General features: G+C 32.7%; 1 long non-coding RNA gene across 1 annotated transcript; it reads right to left on the minus strand.

Annotated features, from left to right (window-relative positions):
• Positions 1-9,437: 9,437 nt before the first annotated feature.
• LOC145334955 (uncharacterized) lies at positions 9,438-17,119 on the minus strand. The gene is made up of 3 exons (XR_013885062.1): positions 17,003-17,119; positions 10,599-10,704; positions 9,438-9,557 (listed from the first exon to the last, which is right to left on the minus strand). It is a non-coding gene; the product is annotated as an uncharacterized LOC145334955 (long non-coding RNA).
• Positions 17,120-22,279: the final 5,160 nt, after the last annotated feature.

Raw genomic sequence — 22,279 nt, forward strand, 5'->3', positions numbered from 1 at the left:
TAATGGTTCGTCATAAAATTTGGTTTTCTTAGCTTTAAAATTGGCTGCTCTACAGCAGTTTTAATATTTAGCGGCTGGCCACTAAAAAGCGGATAAGGAGCAGTCTGACCAGCTATGACTAGAAAAAGTATTTTTCTCTAAAAATACACATGAACCACCAAAAAAAAGTTTTACGTCTCTATCTGTAACAGGAGCTGAGATAGAGAGGGGGGTCTGTTAGGGGTTTAAGTAGGGGTACAGAAGTTTAACTGCCTGTTTTTGCCGGTTTTGGTGCTGGAAGCGCCAATTTTTTTTAACTGAGAATAATATCTTAATAAGTTGTAACTATAAACAGTGAAAAAAGGGACAAAAAAAGATATTTTTTAGGCCTTTTCAAAATGCAGTTTTGAAATCCCGTTATTTCATAAAGAATTTAAAATGCTTAGAGAATGGCTTGGAAGGTGAATTTAGGTGTTCTGCATATTTCAACTTAAACACATAAGGCCTAAGATATGATATCCCAAAAATCTTTTGTCAAAGTCTACTCTACACCTAGCGCTGGCGATTTCATTTTTCACAGGTATAAAATGCATGATTTTAGAAAACTGACTGGCGCTAGGTGTAGAGTAGACTTTGACAAAAGATTTTTGGGATATAATATCTTTGGCCTTATGTGTTTAAATTGAAATATGCAGAAGAGCTTAAAACCTGCACATTACTGAGATATTGTTAAAACCGCCGTGCTACCGTTATCTGTTGATATTTTACATGCCTGGCGCTAGGTCGCGAGTAGAGATAAAGAGCTGAAATTTTGTACATGTATTTCTAGGCCCCTAAAGTAACTTTTTAGGTTAGCAGAAGAATGAAATTCGAGAAAGGGTATTTTCATGAAAAGATCTATTAGACATCTCGAGTTACTTTAAATGTAATTTGAACAATCAATTTCATTACTACATAAACATTAATCCATAGACTGCGTGTCTTAAAAACTTCCCAGTTGCTGACTATCACTTTTTTGTGATTTTTTCTCATTCATTGATCATTCATTTAAATTTATTGATTAAGCAATTACAGGATTAAAGTAACGTTGTTATTTCACACAAAGCGCCTGTTGAACACTGATACCCCTTTATTTTTGAAATATATAATACAATGCAAAAATAAGGTAGGGGGGGGGGGATAGTTTTTTTCCTATGCCTAATGTCTTCTGGGCTACCCAGTACCCCATATAACCTAACCTTTCCTGACCTAAAGTAGAAACGAACATAACAAATATCCTCCCTCTTTTTATTACAAGGGAGGAGGGGGGGGGGGTCAGATAAAAAGGTCGACAATTCTCCCAAGTGTTGCCCCCCCCCTTTCCAAAATACACCTAAAAATCACGTATAGATTTCGTGATTTTTTTCTCGAATTGATTTCGTTGTTGGTATAAGCTGAACAATATTAACATGTAGCTGCAGATATCTTTTGTATATTTAATCAGCTGTGAAAAATAACGGCTGAAAGTTTGACCATGATTGGTGGGTAGACGGCTGCTGAAACTGTTTTATAAAAAGCTGCTGGCTACGTCTGTACTTGCGACTGCTATAACCATCTTTGATACGTCGTTATAGAAAAATCCTAATTAATGTCGTAAAAAATAAAATATCTTAAACTTATTTTTAACTGAAATTTAACTCTTTTGTACTAATGAACTGCGTGTTTTTGATAAAATATTAGTAGTAGTTTCTTTCTTGTATTTTGCTACTTATTAGTAGCGAAGCTACTCTTTAATTCGAAATGTCCGTCTGACCGTCCGTCTGTTAGAGACAAAGTGAGGGAAACGTAATTTTCTCGGCTCCTATTAAAGATAGACAGCTGAAATTTTTAGTTAAGATTCCTATGACATATGTGCATCTAATATATACATTGTTTTGTCCATCTGTTTGTTAATTGGAGTACTAGATTGATTCCTAGCTTTTTTTGTTTTCATAATTCTCTCGACTCCTTTTCAAAACAGACGACTGAACTTTTCAGGGATTTGATAAATTTGCATCCTACATATTTTTACTAAGTTTCATTAAGATTTGTATATTGATTGGGGTGCTAGATCGATTCTTACTTTTAAAAAGTTTTCATCATTATCTAAACTCCTGTTCGGCTGGAATTATTAGGGATTAATTAAGTAAACATTCTATACATTTCTATAAAGTTTTTTAAAGATATGACAATTGGTTGGGGTGCTAGATCGATTCCTAGTTTTTCAAGTTTTCATGATTTTTTGACTTGTGTTCAAGTAAACAGCTGGAATTATTAGGGATTAATTAAGTCAACATTATACATATTTTCACCAATTTGATAAAGACTTGCTATTGGTTGGGGTGCTAGATCGATTCCTAGATTTTACGTTTTTCTTTTTATCTTAATGCCTCAAAAGGTTTTGTGATTTATTCCATTTATGTTTTTTTTAACATACTCAAAAGATTATTTTTTTTTCCAAATGTCTATCAACAAATTTGGAGCTTCGCTACTTATGAATGTTGTCATCCTTGTTTTTGAAAATTAAAAGCTTCAAAACAATAAGCAACCGAATTTAAGTAAAAATCGATTGTTTTTATTTTTAGAAGTTTTAGAATCATTTTATAAGCTATAATATTTTGATAAAATCTTTTCTAACATTCTATTTAAAGCAAAATTGACAAATTGTGCCCTATCAATTATCGATAATCGATGTCTGCCTATCTGTCTGAAGCTTAAGTTTTCGGTAACCGGTGAACCGATTGGGCTCTCTTTTTTTATAATATTAAATTGCATCTGCACTGCTTAAATTGGAACATTTCTTGAGTTTTATCAGCACTTTATCAAACATGTAATAATAGATAAAATTTTAATGAAACTCAACTCTTAATTTGCGTTTTAAAAAGATTTTTTTCTGCACAATTTAGTCTTATAGTTATGATAATAAAAACGAAATGCGTAGTTTATTTTACGTTTTTTATAGTTACAATTGTTTTCTTCAATTTGGTTATTTCGCTTGTACTACAAATTGATCTGAAGTTCGTTATTGTCGTTCTTTTTCTTTCTGTTAGGCTAGCGTCATTTAGTTTTAAAAAGAAAAAGTAAATAAGGGGGGGGGGAGGTATTTCTTATCCAGGGGTACCCTCCCCCAAATAGTTATTTACCCAGGACCTATGAGAAACTTTACTGGTCGTTCGGTACAGACAAACAGACACAGACCCTTTCACTTTTATAAATGGCTTAACAATGTTTCTGAGTAAAAAGTCCTTTGCAAAGATTAAGAAAGAACGTAAAAGAAAATAATGAAAGATTTCTAAGATTCAAGAAAAATTAGTTGGCTAACCGCTGAACCCATATGGTTCTTTTTTTTAAGTGAAGCTTTTGAGGGGAGCATACCACCACCCTCCTAATAGAAATCACCCCTAAATTTTGAACATTCAGTTTTTTACTTTTTCTTTTAAACTAAAATTTACTTCGAACACCACCCCCCCTTCTTCACCCAAATACTCCCAGAGGCCTCTTATTTATTTTAGTAGGAAGTTTAATATATCATAATGATTTAATATTGATTTGCAGTTATGTAATCTTCATTATTTTTTCTTTCCAAAAACTTAAATAAAATTGTTTACAAAAGTAATAAAAGGGTTTAGTATTTACAACCATGTTTATTTGATTTTTAATATTTATTAATTATTATTATTGTTTATTTGCTTAAATTTTTATTGTTATATTGTTTATTGATCCTAATTTTAACTTCAACTTTTTTGTATATATGCTACTCTATATTTCCCCCAAATTCTGTTTATGAGATTTACTCCATTTTTTTTTAGAAATTAGAAGATGATTAAAGTCCCCCCTTCTGATTATGACGCCATACGATAGAACAGCCAATGAGAGGCCAGTATACACTGTAATTGACCAATGGTAAAATTTATGCTGGCCTCTCATTGGTTATTTTATCGTATGGCCTCATAATCTGTGGAGGGACTTTAATCATCTTCTAGAAATTATATGATAAGCTGTGCTTCTATTAAACATAATCGTCCTTGCTTTATTATTATTTAATTACGCTTACTTTATTTTTTTTTATTTGCTTTAAGTATAATTTTGGATTTCTATTTACGGTTTTGTTTATTTATTCAATTTATTATACTGTTTTTAAAATCGAATTAAAAAAATATACACACTTTTATTAGTAGAAGATTTTAAGGCAAAATAGATTTCTAAACAAGATATAAAACGAGGTATAAAATTTCAATCTGTATGTCCCTCGAACTAAGGGGGGGGGGGGCGTTTCCATACTCTTTCATAGTGCTTTTAAAAGAAGATAAATGTACACCCCCTCTCCCCTCCAAAATTTCCGTGATAGCTGGAGGCAAGGGGTGAAGCCAATATAGTTTATTGGTATTATAAGGTTTTGTGATTTTATTTTGTAAATAAAAAAGAAGTTTCGTGATTTTTTAATAACTAAAAATACAAAATATAATTACAGAGACGTACAGAAGGGTTTGTATCCTTCCAAAATTAAGAAGGTTGCATACACTCCTATAGGTAACCACCCCTCTACACCTCTCTACACCCCCTTGACAATAAGATAATTTCCCTCTTGTTGTCTATTTCACCCCCTAAAGCTCACAACTCCCTACTACCCACAAGATTGTGGTTTAATATAGGGGTGTCATAAATCCCCCTAGCAAAACCCTGCGCACGCCTAGGATGCAGTAATTCTATGTGGTTTGTAATATCTCTAAAACGGATAGATTATAAACCTTACAAATTTCTAGGAATCTTTGGATAGGGTCTGGGCAGGTTTTTGGCTATTTTGTGTTAATAAGTAAATCCACAAATAAGAAATTAAAAAATTTCATTATTTTGATAACTTAACAGGAGATACAATTGGGCAAAAACGCACATTTTTAAAATGTGCCCTACAGCATTATATAATCATTATATATTTCTTTTAAGATAAATTATGATTTATTGGACTTTCAATCATTCTAGCATCATTTGAAAAAATGTTATTTATTAGAACTAGTTAAACTAGGATGACAACATCCATTAAAGTAAAGCTCTACAACAGACGGTTGGACAAACGACCATTTACACTCGTAGAGCGATATAACTTAGAATGCTCAGGTTAAAATATATTACCTTGTTGTCTAATGAATCATTGTCACAAAACTCAAATGAATAGAATGCTTATATCATACAATTTTTAAAGAAATGTTTTAAATGGTTTTTCGGACTTTCTGGCAACGATTATAGAGTTGCTTTGCTTTTTAAATTTTACCGTTATAGGAACTGTTGAAATAGATAGGCAAATTCTGACATGTCCAAATTATCGATGAGAGCTATCCGTTTAGTTCGGACGTAGAGACATATGTACAGACCCTAATTATAGAAAATCTTTGCTTCTAAAAAAGATGTAATTCTTAATAAAATGTGCTTTGCTGTGTTACATAATTATATTCTGATTATTATTTCTTTATAAATTATAGGAAATAATTTAATTATCATGATTAAACATAGTGGCGCGAAGAGGATTTTATAAGGTTGATGCACTCCCAACGATAATTGACACGGCCCCTTTAAACTGAAAAAAACGGGGTTAGGAGAAGTAAGCTTTTTTTATTGGGTGTGGGGGGGGGGGAGGTATAATTATTCTTCTTAATCTAGTTCCTGTATAATTCAATCCCCCCTCCCCCTTTTTTTAGCGGATGTGATTGTATGCAAAAATAAGTGCACTTTGATAGCATAGCATGACGATAGAACAAACAATCAATTTTTAAATCTTATGTAATCACGTTTAGTTTAGAATGAACTAAACACATTTTGTTTGAAATTAAGGCCAAGAAGACATGCGGCCACTACATTGTATCATTCTGTTTATCTTATCTATATATGTTGATAGATTAGTTTAGTTCTGTTTCTATCTATATTCATGCCTTTATTAAATGATTTTTCACATTTTTTACCCAAAATGTGGGTTTTCTTTCAAATTTAGATATTTACCCCCCCCCCCCCCCCCCAATATAATTTTATTTCATGATACCAACCATTAACCCCCAAAGAAACTTGTCCCTAGAGGAGTTCGCGTAGAAAGAACGGTGTTTGTTGGTTTGTCTGAAGCCTAAGATCTCAGTAATCTTCAGGGAATATAATTACAGGTCTTGTGGTGATTTTAAACTATTTTCTTGTGGGGTTGGATTCTCCCCCGCACTCTGGGGTAAGCCTCCCCCCCCCCCTGAAAAAATACCCCCCTCATTTTTTCCGTTTTTTTTGACATTTTACGAACGGACGATTCTACATGTATATAGGAGGGGACTTTCCAATAACTCTGGGGGCGAAGCTATTGTATAAACAAATAGGTCTACGTAATTAAGTAAGGAAGTCAACTTGATATGGGTGTTTACCTTAGATTAAGAAGTTATTTAGATTAATTAAGGGATAAACAAATATTATAAAAGTTGGATATTAACATTTTATAAGGGGGGGGGGGGGGTTAATGCAACCATCTCGTAATCAATGTATAAATGGCACCTAGAATTCGAATTTTGATCTAAAATTCTGCATGAGTAATCCTTGGTAGGTCTATTTTCCCTAAATCGAACAAAAAGTTGGAAAAATAACGGCTATCAGCTGGCGGCTCAGCAGTTTAGCCATTTTTTGGGCTATTTTCAATGCAAATCATCACGAAACCTATCTCCACATAATACTATTTTCTGCTCCAAAATGTTTTCAAACGGTTCTAGCCGGTAGTTGCTGGTACTAGAAATCTGAAAATGTTTTTTATCATTTCACATGATTTAAAGCAAAAATATGTTTCAAAAAGTTGATTCCTACGTAATTTATGACAGATTTGCCCTAAAAATAGCCAAAAAAACGGCTAAACGGCTGAGCCGTTACTTTTCAACTTTTTTGTTCGATTTAGGGAAAATAGACCTAACAAGGATTACGCAGAATTTTAGATCAAAATTCGAATTCTATGTTCTAAGTGCCATTTATACATTGATAACGAGATGGTTGCATTAAAACCCCCCCCCCTTTATAAACAACATTTTATTGTTTTAAAAATTGTTGATAATCTAATTTCACCCTATAATATTAAATAATATGAATCAAATTCAATCCTGAAACAACTGTCTTCCCCCGAAGAATGATAATCTAATCAAAATGGCTAAAAGTTTGGGATTAATGATTTATTATTTCAATTTTTCTATGCTTTCCTAATTTTTGTAAGTAGATGATTTTTCTTCAAAAATTAAAAAAAAATTCTAAGAACAAAGATAAAGCACACATTTTAAATAACTAAACTTTACAATTTATGTCTATTGTAACATAAACAACAGACAAAATTTACATTCTACTCTAAGGCTTAATTACTCCTTGCTATGCAATTTAAAACAAGAATGACAACATCCATAAGTAGCGAAGCACAAAAAATGGTCAAAGTAAATTACATAAAGATGCTCATAACAATGGGAAAAAATATTTTGATACTGATACCCAAAAAGTTTGAAAATTGGATAAAAAAAAACAAATATATGAGGAAATATGTAACACATATAAAATTAGCCAAAAAACCTGATAAAAGGCAGTCTGGCCGTCATGGTTGTTTTCTTGAAACGACAGAAAATTTAATTTTTATATCCTTAACGTAAAAAAATAGGAAAATTGGACCATAAACACTGAAGATATGGAGAAAAATGTGAAAAATAGCCTAAAACCTACTTTAAAAAGCAGTCTGGCTGCCATGGTTGTTATCTTTAAAATACGGGAAATTTAATTTTGGTATATATAATTGAAAAATTTTGAAAATCGGACCATAAACACTGAATATATGGAGAAAAATGTGAAAAATATAAAAATAGCATAAAACCTGCTAAAAAGGCAGTCTGGCCTTCATGGTTGTTTTCTTTAAACGACGGTAAATTTAATTTTGATATATTTAACTGAAAAAATTTTGAAAATTGGATTTTATGGTCAATTGTGCTCCTTAATGATGGGAATGTTGTAAAAAAATTTTAGTATTCTATCTTTTATAGGAGCTGAGTAAATCCAATTTCCCCCATAGCGTTACGGACGGACTGACGGACGGACGGACGGACAAAGTGAATTATAGAGTAGCTTCGCTACTAAAAAGTGATTTATTATATATATTTAATAATTAAATGTATTGCATTTGTTGATAAATTCTATCTAAGTAAAGGGTGAGCAAAAAAAATGCGTACCTTTTTAAAATTGTAATTGCGCGGCTTGTGTTAATAGTAGAAAAATGTTATGCATATCGTTAGAACCGCTTTGAACTCTATTTTTTGGAAATATAAGAACGATTCCTCTGCTACGTATAGTTAGGGAGCTACGTGTTAAAATGTCCCAACTGATGTAAAACTTGACTTGCGAGTAAATTTTAAAATATAACTAAAAATTAGAGAAGATATTTTGCAAAAAGAGATGCCTACATTTTTAAATTTCAAATTGCGCAGCTTGTGTTAATAGTAGAAAAATGTTACGCATACCGTTAAACCGCTATGAACTGTATTTTTTGGAAATATAAGAACGGTTCCTGTGTTATGCATAGTTTAGGAGCCAGATGGTAAAATGTCCCAAAATTTACTCGCAAGTCAAGTTTTAAGTCAGTTGGGACATTTTAACACGTAGCTCCTAAACTATGCGTAGCACAGGAATCGTTTTTATATTTCCTAAAAATAGACTTCATAGCGGTTCTAACGATATGTATAACATTTTTCTACTATTAACACAAGCCGCGCAATTACAATTTTAAAAAGGTACGCATTTTTTTTGCTCACCCTTTAGATCAATACCGGATGCGTGTTGGTAAAGGGATTCTTTAAAAATTGTTTCTGCAGTTTATCTTAATTAGAAGCCGAGAAATCCGCGTTTCTCCAAATTATTTTCTCGAAAGACAGATATAAAGACGGTATATATTCATTTTATAAAATACAGTAATTTTATTAAAAACTAATATAGTTATCAAATAATTATAAGTTATATTTTGTTCAGCCGAGATTCAAAGTCACACGTCTGAAATATTTAAAGTAAGGCGATTTAAAATTTTTGAAGATTTTGGTATAGAGAACATTTTTTTCTCTTCTAAAAGTACATAATTGAAACCCCCAACCACTTTTCTAGAATTATATAGAAATGATGATTATTACTATAGGTGAAGTTAGGTTGGTACTTTTGGGTTTTGGGTAGTCCTGCAGGTTTAGGGCATCTCTTTCCATTTTCAAAAATATTGATAATAAAAAGGGGGTTGGTATTTCAGTGCTTAAAATGGAGTTGAGTAAAGTAAAGAAAAAAACAAAGTATATACCTCTCATGCCCTTTAGGGGTAGTAGATATAATATTAGTACCAATGTTTCTGAAAACTCTTTTATTCTGACGTACAGACATATCCTAACTACAGAGTAGCTGCGCTATAAAAAAAAAGTTTATACCTCTCACGATCTGGAGGGGTAGTAGATATAATATTAGTACCAATGTTACTGAAAGCTCTTTGCAGGAAGTTTCCTCGTTTTATTCCAGCAGGAGTTTTTAATATTCCTCTTTCTGGTTGCCTAAAACAACAAAACGAATTATCCTTATATTAAAGTATCAGAAAGTCTGTCTATCTGTACCGAATAATCTCGCTAACCGCTGAACCAATAGGGTTCTTCTTTACAGTGTAGCTTTTAAAGGTACAAAGGAGGTATATAGCTATTTAGGGGAGGGTACAACCATCCTCCTATGAAAAATCGCAAAAAATCATAAAAATATAAAGCACCGCCTAGCGGAATATTTTTAGCAAACAGCTGATGTTAACATAGATTGAAAAGAAAAATTTTTAAGTGCCCCTAGAGGCTACTAGAGGCGTAGCAGCTAGTGATCATATAAACTAATTAGCCAAACAAGGATGATAACATCCATAAGTAAGTAAGCAGCTCTTGAATGTAAAAATAAGAACAGCAAAGCAAATGAAAGCAAATAAAGAGCATAACAGTAGGACAGACAGACAGACATAGTAAGTAATAATTCTTAATTTTGAGAATTTAACTTTGATAACATCTGAGAAATATATATTTTGGAGCATTACCGATTTATGACAGACAATATGATTTATAGAGTAGACGTGTATAGTCACCAAAAATTTCAAATCTAACAAAAATGTAATAAATAAATTTGCAGCTAACCTTAAAATTTACACTGTCAAACTTATTATAAACTTATTACATATATAATTTAAGACAGACTTGTTGAGTAGGATATATAAGTTGAAAGGAATTTTAATGTTAAGGGGAGATTTGAAAACTGCATCAAATTTTAAGGATTTTTTTTTATAAAATTCGTTTTTTGTATAATTCTTTATCTAAAAGCGGAAATACAATTTAAGTTAATTAATTTTTACATTTGTGATTGGTGGATTGAAAACTATCTGCGCTCTGATTGGAGAAGCTTAAGTGTCGTACATCATTCACCCAATTAGAGCGCAGGTAGTTTCTAATCCACCTATCCTATTGGTCAAAATTAATTAACTTAAATTGTATTTCCGCTTTTAGATAAAGAATTATACAAAAAAACGAATCTCTCTCTGCATGTGAAAATAACAATCCTCTTTTTACCTTTCAGAAATATCAACTGTTTCATTATTTGTTTTGTTGATATCATTGGTATCAACAAACTCATTTTCTTTTTCCAGTTTGTCTTCAGTATTTTGTTGATGGTCATCTAAAATACAACAACAATGCAGATATCTAAAGGGATAAGACAATGACCGTTAAATGGATGTAAAATGTACATCTCCTATGATAATACACAAAATTACCCCTTCTGTAAATTAAAATTTGTGGTTGAACCGTTTGGACACCTAATCTAATGATCATACCAATCAAAATTCACTTGGTCACCAAAGTTGTTGAGTCAACGAATTAGAAAACTTTATAATAAAACTTTAGGAACTAGTAAATAAGCAGACGCAGACCATTGCCCCCCCCCCCCAATAATAACATTCATAATTATTTACTAAGTATATTTGCGATTACTTTTATTTAATGAAATCTTCTAATTTTTAACATGTACAAAACGGCCTGCTGTATTGCATCAAGATCCATGACAGATCTATATAGGAAATAAACGTCTATAATCGAGCTCGAATTCTCCAAGTAAAGAATGTTAAAAACTCATAGTGCTCCAATAATCCCTATTAAATTCTCATTGACCAGAACGAAAAGCCCATTATTCTAATCTTAGCATCATTAATTCAGTTTTTTTAATTCATGTTGCTATTTGAATAACATTGAAGTATTTGATTTCTATTCATAACACAGAAAATTTAAATTTATAATATAGTAAATCTAAGAAAACTTAGTTTTAATATAAATTGATTTGTGCGACACTCGTGTAATGTGGTCTGATATTAAACTAAACATTTTAATTTAATGGTGCCCTGTATGAAGTTTGGTTAAGCTAGCTTGACTGTAGGCAGACTGGTAGAGCGGCAAAGTCAGGCTAGCGCAAAATGTGGGACACCTGTAACGAGAATGGTACCCAGGGGGGGTATGAAGTGAAAATTTTGGTTAAGGAGATCACTTTAAACCTTATAAACGTTGTCCCTATACCCAATAGACTTGATTAGAACCATTAAAACCAGAATCCAAGACACAAAATTTTTTGACTCGATTTTCAAAATCACGCCAGGGGGGTGCGGAGGATGAAAAATTGAAAAAAAAAAAAGTTGTCTCCAAATGTGCTTTTAATGGTCCTAATCAAGTCTATAGGGTATAGGGAGAACGTTTATAAGGTTTAAAGTGATCGCTTTCACCAAAATGGACCCAGGTTACCCCCCCTGGGCAGTACTGTGAAATCTCAAAAATCGATGTCCTGACAGGGGGTAGGGTCGGTCCATTTTGGTGAAGGTGATCACTTTAAACCTTATAAACGTTCTCCCTATACCCAATAGACTTGATTAGAACCATTAAAACCACATTTGGAGACAACTTTTTTTTTTTTCAATTTTTCATCCTCCGCACCCCCCTGGCGTGATTTTCAAAATCGAGTCAAAAAATTTTGTGTCTTGGATTTTGGTTTTAATGCTTCTAATCAAGTCTATTGGGTATAGGGACAACGTTTATAAGGTTTAAAGTGATCGCCTTCACCAAAAAGTACCCAGGTATACCCCCCCTGGGGTCATTCCACTTACAGGTGTCCCACATTTTTCGCTCGTCTGACTTTGCCGCTCTACCAGTCTGCCTACAGTCAAGCTAGCTTAACCAAACTTCGTACAGGGCACCATTAGGCATCAGAGAGCATATCATCTCGAAGTAAAGGGTCCGTTTAGACGACTCTAGAGGGCACTTAGGGCGCCCTGAAGCCTGGTACCCCAAAACTTGGATTCGGGTCTCCCGACTTCAGGGCGCCTTAAGTGCCCTCTATATTGGCGCAAGACCCCTATAATGGTCGTAAAAGATGTCCAGCATGTCAAGACGAATCCATAGACACCTTAAACTCGTTTCTACGTTGACGGAGAGTGGAGTTAGGATGATTCTACCACACGCAACCCGTCTCAGCAGGACGAGAACAGTAACCGCAGATCTGCAAAACCAGTGCTCAAGACGGTTCCTCGTCTTTGGCAAGTCACCAAATGGGCTACAGTTGAGCTAGGAACGAGGTTAAGGTGTCTACAGAGACGTCTTGGCATGCTGAAGAGATAACTCTACACATTAGCTAGTCTAAAGTCACTCTAGAGGGCACTTAGGGCGCCCTGAAGACACCCAGGTCAAATCTGCAGCTCAAATCCGGCTTAGCGCTAGATCCAAGTTTTGACTTTGCCACTCCACCAGTCAGGCTACAGTTGAGATATCGACCTCTAGTCTTTTCTATAGTGTCCAGTAGGCATCTGACTATCATATCCTAGCTTGACAAGGTCATATCTCAACTTTCAAGGCGCTGAGGGCACTCAGAGTGACCCTATACCGTCAAAATCTGGAAATACGCGATGGAAATCTTTATGTGCAACTTAATATTTTTAAAAGAAAGAGAGAGAACGGGTTGATAGAGAGAGAGGGAGAGAGAGAGAGAACGAGGGGATAGAGAAAAGAGAGAGAGAGAGAACGGGGGGATATATATAGAGAGAGAACAGGGGGATAGAGGGAGAGAGAGAGAGAGAGAGAGAGAGAGAGAAAGAAAGAGAGAGAACGAGTGAGAATTAGGGGATAGAGAGAGAGAGAGAGAGAGAGAGAGAGAACGGGGGGATAGAGAGAGAGAAAGAAAGAGAGAGAACGAGAGAGAATTAGGGGAAAGGACATAACAATTTCAAAAATTTTATTGTCGAGTTTGAATTCAATAGGACAATTCTAATATGCCTAAATTAACAATCAGAACTATCTGTTAGGGATATTCGGATGGACAGACCAACCCCCACTGTAGAAAAGTTTTGCTTTTAACAAGAAATAGATCATTAATATTATACAATCCCTTTTCAAACTGACCAATAAATGAGGTCCATACTGGCAAGCTATGTTGGGAATATTTACACAATTTTGATTAGTAAATGAGAAAATCACATTTTCCCCTAATCCTAGCCAACAGCAGACGAACAGACAGACATTTTGAATTATAAATGAGATTCGCTACTAAATAACAGCGGAAAATGAATTTTGCAAATGTTCCATTATAATCTTGATAAAAAATGTAATCCAAAACAAATATTTTAGCTATAGGCGTACAGAAGTGCATTGCTTTCCAAAAAATTAAACCTTCTATATTAAATAGCACAAGGGAAAATAAACATTTCTCCTACAGTAATTTTATTTATTTCAGAGCACTTAAGACAGAAAGTAAAACTTTTTAAATTTAAATTTATTGACTTCGCTACTAACATTTAACAGAAAGGATGACAAAATCCATAACTATAGAAGCTCTTGAATTAAAAAAATAAAAGGCAAAGCAAATGAAAGCAAAAAGGGTGCACAAAAGACAGACATACTGAGTAATGATACTTAGTGGTATTTGAATCTTTACACAAAAAATATCTTCGATAAAAGCTGGGAAAATTATTTAGGAGCATTACCGATAGACCGACAGACAATATTATTCTTAGAGTATACATGCATTGGTCAGCAAACATAAAATAAGCCTTCTGTCTTAACCCTGAATTCTTAATACATCGGATTTTATTTAATACCTATATTTGCGACAACTTTTATTTAATGAAATCTTCCAATTTTTAACATTTACAAAATCGGTGGCCCTCTCGGACGGGATTCGAACCTGAGTTAGCCAGATAAGAAGTCACACATTCTATACATAAGCTATATGTAACTTCAAAGATTGGAAGTAAAAATAGATAAGGTAGTAAAAATAGTATGATTCACGAAACCTCGAAGTTTTCTTCATAAACTCTCACCAAACCTCCCTGTTTTTTGGGGTATATGTATTTTGAAGATTTAAAAATTTAGACAAGTTTTTGCACAAAAAAAACAATATATGGCCTAAAGAATCAAATTAAAAAAAAAATTTAAATCTACAAAATACAAATATTTTAGATACGGAGGTTTCGTGATAAAGAAATAAATGTTCCCCCCTCTCTCCCTTTTTATCCCACTTCATATGTTCTTCCTGGTCGAAAAGTACATGGACAAAATTTCCCCTGTAAAAGATTTGGCAATATTTCGTATAAATTAAGCAATATTACTTAAAACTATTTAAAAACAGATAAAACATTATATCTAATGTACATACACATTTAATAATCCTAAAAACGATATTCTTTTAACAATTTACATCAAAAAACAGTAAAGAAAAAAAGACAATAGAATAAATCAACCTCATTTTCTCACCAAACTCTCAATAAACCTCCCTGTTTTTTGGGGTATATGTATTTTGAAGATTTAAAAATTTAAACAAGTTTTTGCACAAAAAAAGCAAAATATGGCCTAAAGAATCAAATTGAAAAAAAAATTATAAATCTACAAAATACAAATATTTTAGATACGGAGGTTTCGTGATAAAGAAATAAATGTTCCCCCTCTCTCCCTTTTTATCCCACTTCATATGTTCTTCCTTCCCTATTTACTCCTTATGTCACCCCCCCCCCCCCACCTCCACAAATAAAATTCATGAAACCTCCGTGATTTATATATCTATCTATCTATCTCTCCCTCCCCCCCAAAACTACAAAGGCCATATGATGCAAAAATGAAAGTTAATATATTTATATTTATTTTCTTATATTTACCCTGTGAATATACAGTAAACCCCTCCCCCCCCACCATTATAATTAATTTTACACAATTTATACCGGCGTTTTTGGTATGGTGATTATCGTACATGCTTCTTGATGTAAGGATTACGTGTTCAAATCGCGGCGAATGTTCTGTAAATTTTTTTTTCACTTTCTCTCTCTCTTTTTCACTTTCCCTCTTTTTCTTTCTCTCTCTCTCTCTCTCTCTCTCTCTCTCTCTCTATCTCTCTCTCTCTCTCTCTCTCTCTCTCTCTCTCTCTCTCTCACTCTCTCTCTCTCTCTCTCTCTCTCAGGTAAGGACAATAGAAGAAAAAGCTTGATATTCAGACAATGGACTGTTAAAGATTCACGATTTTTTAATTTGCTTCCTGACAGCATTCGTAGCACAGAGGTAACGTGTTCTTCTATGGCTAAGAATGTTCAGGATCGATTCCAGAGCGAGTTCTTACTTTTGAAAAAAAATAATTTTGAGAAATTTTTCGTGGATTCCCAGTCAGATTAGAACCTGGATTTTAGAAATGGCAAGCTAGAGTGTAAAACAATAAGACATGCAGGATACAAATTTCAGTGCAATTTTTTTAATAATACATAATAAAATTTGTATTTGATATTCCCTGACCCTAAATACATTCTCACTTTAATATTCCAGTATTGCTTCGAATCCGAATTAGAACCGGTTCTTAGCCATACTGAAAAATATATATATATGCATCATATTATATACAGTTTTCTATGAATATAAAAATGTACAATCATTTGAGATTAAAGCCAGTGTTATATAATAATAGTTAATGATACGATGCTAAATAACTATTATATTACTCCCCCCTCTCCTACCCCCTTGAAATATTTTTGATTCATAAATGAATTAATCGATTCGTGAAATTGATATGTAATAAGGAAAGATTAATTTGTTGTCAACGGAATTTTGGATAAAAAATGTGTAACCAAGCAAGACTAGAACCTGGATTTTAAGGATGACAAACCAGCGTGTTAACCCATGCGCTATTTAGGAAAGGAACTTTCACTCAAATTTTAAGCTAATAATTAAAAATTTTAATACAGAAGCTTGGAAGTAAAATGCTTTTTAATGCACTATCATCTAGAGGCTTTCTATTGGAATATCTTATAAGTAGCCAAAAACCATCCCATATCTTAAAACTAATAATTACATTAGCCTATAACCATCCTAAACCCTCTGTGAAACTTTCCTCAAATGGAGAACTCAATCGGTTCAGTAGTTATTGATCCATTAAGCTTCAGACCAAAAAAACATTGCTTTATATAATAGGATATACAGAAAATATGTTTTTCTATAAATATGTTAATATTTATATTTTATGATGTATTTTATAGATGTCATACGCAGTCATATTCAATGTTGAAGGGTGACGCAAATTCAGATTTCAAATCAACCATAGAAGAAATTAAACAAAAAAGCTAAAACCCTTTTTTTTTGTTAAAATTGATGTTTCAGGATGATGATTTTTATAAGAATCAATATCAATAATGTATCATAACAGAAGGAAACAATTATTTTCACCAATTTATCTAAACCTGGATGGTACATCCAGGCATTTCTAGTACCTTAATATTTGCATCAGCCTTCTACCTTTCCAGTACGGATATTTAAAATTCTCAAGAACATTACAGACCAGTGAACAACGTGAGCTGTAGGCTAGTGCTTTATATTAGCAAAACTGCTTAATAATTAAAGTTTGTAAACTTATACGACAATCTTGTAAACAGAAAACGCAATAATAATTATTAAAATAAGAAAACTACCTTCATCATTTTGATGGTTAATGGTAACATAAAATTCTATTTCACTTTCATCAGTAGAAGATTCTTCATTTGTTTCATTGCAGGATTTTTCATCATTTTCATTGGTGGATTTTTTATTTTCGTTGGAAGAATCCTCATTATTTTGAATTGACAAGTCCTTGGTATCATTGGTTACATGCAGGGATCTTAAGGGATAAGACAATGGACGATAAATTGATGTACCACCCCAACAATGAAAGACTAAATTAGTTGATTGAAATGTTTGGAACGTCAACTGAATGAACCATCCAATTAAAATTTAATATAAGCACCCAAGGTTTTAAGCCAACGAATTAGAAATCATGATTTTAAAACTTTGGGTGCTAGTGTAATTAACAGTCCAATGTCCTCTCCCTCCCTGGTTATATGAGAATTAGTAGGGACTGTAAAGCTTTCATTGTTATTTTTGGTTTCAGGTTCCATTTTATCATTCTCTGACGAATTCTCCTTTGGAAATGGATTGCTTTTATTGACTTGAGCATATTCATGTTGGTCGTTTGTGTTAACATTATCCGAATTTGTTGTGCTATTAGGAGAATCATGTGCTTCTGTTTTTGAACTATCTTGATTGCATTCATTTTCTTCATGATTATTGCCTGTTTGTAAAAAAAAACATATTATATTGATAGTTATATATACCTTCGTATTATAGACAGCATTCCGCAGATGGTAAAATGGAAATTATTAAAAGATTACAATGATTTTTCAGTATGGCTGAGAACCGATCCTAATCCAGCAGATATTAATCAGTTTCGAAGCTATACTGTAAAATTATCTACATGTGTTTAGTAGACTATAAAAGTTGGAAAGATTTTTAATCAATATAATAGATTTGAGTCTGCATAAAATTTTAAGGATTTTTTATAAAATTAGTTTTTTATATAATTCTTTATTTAAAGGCGCAAATACAAATTAAGTTAAATAATTTTGAGATCTGTGATTGGTGGATTGAAAACTATCTGCGCTCTGATTGGAGAAGCTTAAGTGACGTGCATCATTCAACCAATTAGAGCGTAGGTAGTTTCCAATCCAGCTATCCTATTGGTCAAAATTTATTAACTTAAATCGTATTTGCGCCTTTAAATAAAGAATTATATAAAAAACAAATTTTATAAAAAATCCTTAAAATTTTATGCAGATTTCAAATCTATTATATTGATTAAAAATCTTTAAAACTTTTATAGTCTAGTGTTTAGGGCTTTTAAAAAGCAGCATCGCTACTCTATTACTAGCTGTTTGTCCGTACTTTCTTGTCTATTAAAAGACTAGAAATACCTAAAATTACAAAGCATTTGGTGGAAAAAAACCATAAAATTCATTTGTATTTTACTGTTATTTATGAATCTATATTTTTGTTAGCTCGTTTTTGCTGAGTTACCTTTGAAAATGATTGTCTTTAAATATTATCAAAATGACTTTATTTATGTTACCAAAGGCTACGCCCCTGAAGGCTTCCAGGGGGACTTTCAGTAAGGAGGGAAGGAAGTCGACACTCCATCTTTAATTTTCGGTTTTTAAAGAAAAAGTTTCATTTTTTTCAGAAATCATTTATTTTTTGGGTGATTACTCTTGTTAAATAGTGATAAACCTTTTCTTGACCTATGAGAAGACTCACTGTAAAAAAGAATAGTATCGGTTCAGACATGCACATCATGTTACTTTCATATGAAAGGACATTGTGAATTCATTCTTTTATTAATAAATAACAGCACAATGATGCCTTTCGTATTACCTTGCTCAAAACCATCTCTACTTGAACTACTAGAGGTGTCATTTTGTTTATCATCATAATCATCAATTGTTTCAGAACTATCTGTATATTCATCAGAACAATCATCATTGTGTTTCTTTGCATTGCCTTCAATATTTCCTACGAATTTGATGATATATTCAATAAAAATCTTCCAATTTATTTTTTGTAAAAATACATTAAAATGTTAAACCTTACGAAGGATATTTTTTTGGTGGGTGGAATCTGATTAAAGATGTTGAATTACCCCTAACCCTGAAAGATTTTGTACAACCCCCCCTCCCTCCCAAAATAATGGCTGATAACAGAATTTTTATGGAAACTACATATTTTTTGCCTTTAGTACAATAAATTAATATGATGTTTAAGTGTGTTTGTATGTAGCCTAAAGTCTCGCTAACCGCTGAGCTTATAGGGTTCTTTATTATATTAAAGTTTCTAATAGTTCTAATAGTTCAAGAGAAGACTTATGACTATTTTAGGGGGAGAGTGCCTACATAGTACGTACACCCCTAAGAAAAATGCCCCCTCCCCTAAAAGAATTATATTTTACTTCTTGTTTTGAAAACTAAAATCAAAAGTGAAGGGTCGACTTACTCAATTTTCAAGTCTCCCTAGAGGCTTCTAGGGGCATAGCCTCTAGAAAAATAAATTATACCTGGATAATAAAACTGCTCCATCCCAGACCTATCATTTTGTCCTCTTCCAGTGTCAGTGATATCATATACCTATAGGTTAAAACAGGTTTCAATTACTTGGAATATTGGTATAACTGGTAAAAAAGGGAAATATCTATTTCCAAAAATTATGGAGGTGCCTCTTGAGAGGTGATTTTAACCCCTTTCCCCTTTATGGACGTCAAGGGAACGTAATATGATAATTGGGTTCGCTGCGATACTAAAATATGTAAAATTCTTAGTATAGCTCATTTTAGAAAATTAAGATGGGCAAAAAAAATTAATTTGTGTGGCAAACCATGGATCTAAAGGGATAAGACAATAGCTGATAAATCTATGAACATCCCCTATGATGATAGACAAAATTATCCTTTCTGTATATCAAAACTAGTGGTTGAAACGTTTGAAACTCTCAACTTAATGAGCCAACGAATCAAAAGTCTCCAAAATTGTTAATACAAAGAATGAGAAAACGTTATTATAAAACTTTGGGGACTTTTGATAAAAAAGCCCATTGTCCCCCCCCCCTCTCTCTCTGGTTGCAAATATACCTTGTCTTGTTGATATGGGTTGTAATAGTTGAAAGGTTGATCAAAATCAATCCTACTAAAATCTCCAGTTTTAGCTGCTTTTTTAAAGCTCTTGTCATACCTAAATTAAATTAAAAGTCAAATGAAATCCCTCGGGACTAACAAGACTAGATTTAAAACTCTTGTCATATCTAAATTAAATTAAATGTCAAATGAAATCTCTAGGGACTAACAAACTGGTTTTAATCTTATATATTGTTTTTATTTTAAAATCCGCGGGAAGCTGCGAAAAATAAGTGTACCTGTATTTGATAAGATAAAGTAGAGCAAAACTAGCGGCTAGACAGAATACTATACTAATAATCAATCCAATTATACTTAGCTAAAAATAGAATTTGTCTCAATAATGATCATTTTAACATTAGGACCAAATGCTATAATAGTTTTCTTTTTTGAAGGGAGAGGGGGGTTGGGGCTATAAAATACAATAACAAAAAATTCTAGGCATCTAAAGTGATAAGATAATGGCCGATAAATTGTTGTACATCCCCACTTTACCCCTTATGTAGATTCAAATTATGGGTATTAAAAAAAAATACTTTAATTTCTTTATTGAACGTTTAGACACTGAACTTAATAAACCAACCAATCAAAATTCAATAAAAGGTCCCCAAAGCCAACTTATAAGAAAACGTTATTAAAATCTTTGGGGATTTGTGTATCAAACGGTCAAATGTCCCCTCCCTCCTAAAAACAAATGATATACAAAAATACAACCTGAATAAACCAGAAAAATGCTCTTTCAAGATCCCTTGAATCAAAGAAGTCACTAAAACTGATTCCTATGAATAAAATCATTTTCTTCTATTGTAGCTACTTTACTACTATTAACGTCTTTATGTTCCTCTGTCCGAAGTTAAATATTGCTTTCCCTCAAAGTTCCTGTCAATCATTTACCCCCTCTCCCTTATTTATGAAATAAATTGAAAAAAGGGGGGTTTTGTGCTCAACAATGTTCTTTCAAAGAAAACACCAATTAAATATTCAATAGCAAACATTAATTAAAAATTATAAAATTTTGAAAAATGAAATATACCTAGAAAATCTTCTAAAAATTGAACTGGTAAGCCTACCAATTCTTCTAGAGTTGGTATTCTATGCAAATAAGAAATATCATAGATCAAATTTATAAAAGTAACAGGATGTCTGTATGTGTGTGTATTTTTCTGAAAAAAACTATTCAGTTATAAATCTTTCTCAACCCAATTTTAAGGAAAAAAGTCTACTTCATCATTCCGAAATATATTTCAAGTAAAAAATACTCATTATCAATCGCATCTCTTGTAGAAGTGAATCAAGCAATATTAGCTAGGTCGTATTTTTTTGTACATATATGTTTACCAAAGAATCTTGCTAACCACTGAACCGGCATGATTTAGCTTCTCAGAAGTTCAGTTAAGCTTTATCATCACCCTTCCAGGAGAAATCGCTTCTTTTTACTCCTCATTTTTGAAAATAAATATCAAAATGGGGTGGGGGGGAGGTGGCGTCTCCCCTTACCTCAAGTATATTGAGATAATTATAGATAAAATTATTTATGTTTTTCAAAAATTAAGCTAATAAATTAAGTAAGACGACTTTTAAGCACATTTGCTGTGCTTAAAGAAAGACCAATTCAATAACTCATGAACTTAGAATTATAGATAGTAAAGTGTTTTCAGTATGGCTTTGAATTTGATTTATTTCATTTGATTAGAGCGGTTCTTAGTAACAGAACTGGAATTAATCTCATAATTTTTCATTCTCCTTTACAATCTAGCTTCTCATAGGTTCTGGAAAATTAAAAATAAAAGTTTGGGAGGTTCGTTCACCACCACTTTCATTAGAGGCCCCTAAAGGCGTAACTGGTGGTATTTATATAGAGGCCTCTCAAATCCCCATATTTTTTTCAATTTAGATTTTTTTTAAAAGTAAATTTTTTTTAGGGGGGGGGAGGGTTTCTTTTTTCTAGGTACGATTTCTCTTGGAAGGGTGGTGGTACCCTCACCAAAAATAGTTGTAAACCTTCCCGAGACCCATAAGAAGCTACCCTGTTAAGGAGAACCCGATCAGTTCAGCGGTTATCGAGATCCTTCGGTACAAACAAACAAACATCCTGTTACTTTATTATAAGGATACCCTGTTAGGGAGAACCCTATTGGTTCAGCGATCAGCGAGATCCTTCGGGACAGACAAAAAACGCTTACTACTTTATATTATAGGATATGAAAATTAAATTAAA

Source organism: Acartia tonsa, chromosome 13 (assembly GCF_053477335.1).
Source record: "Acartia tonsa isolate MP-2025a chromosome 13, ASM5347733v1, whole genome shotgun sequence".
NCBI lineage: Eukaryota > Metazoa > Arthropoda > Copepoda > Calanoida > Acartiidae > Acartia > Acartia tonsa.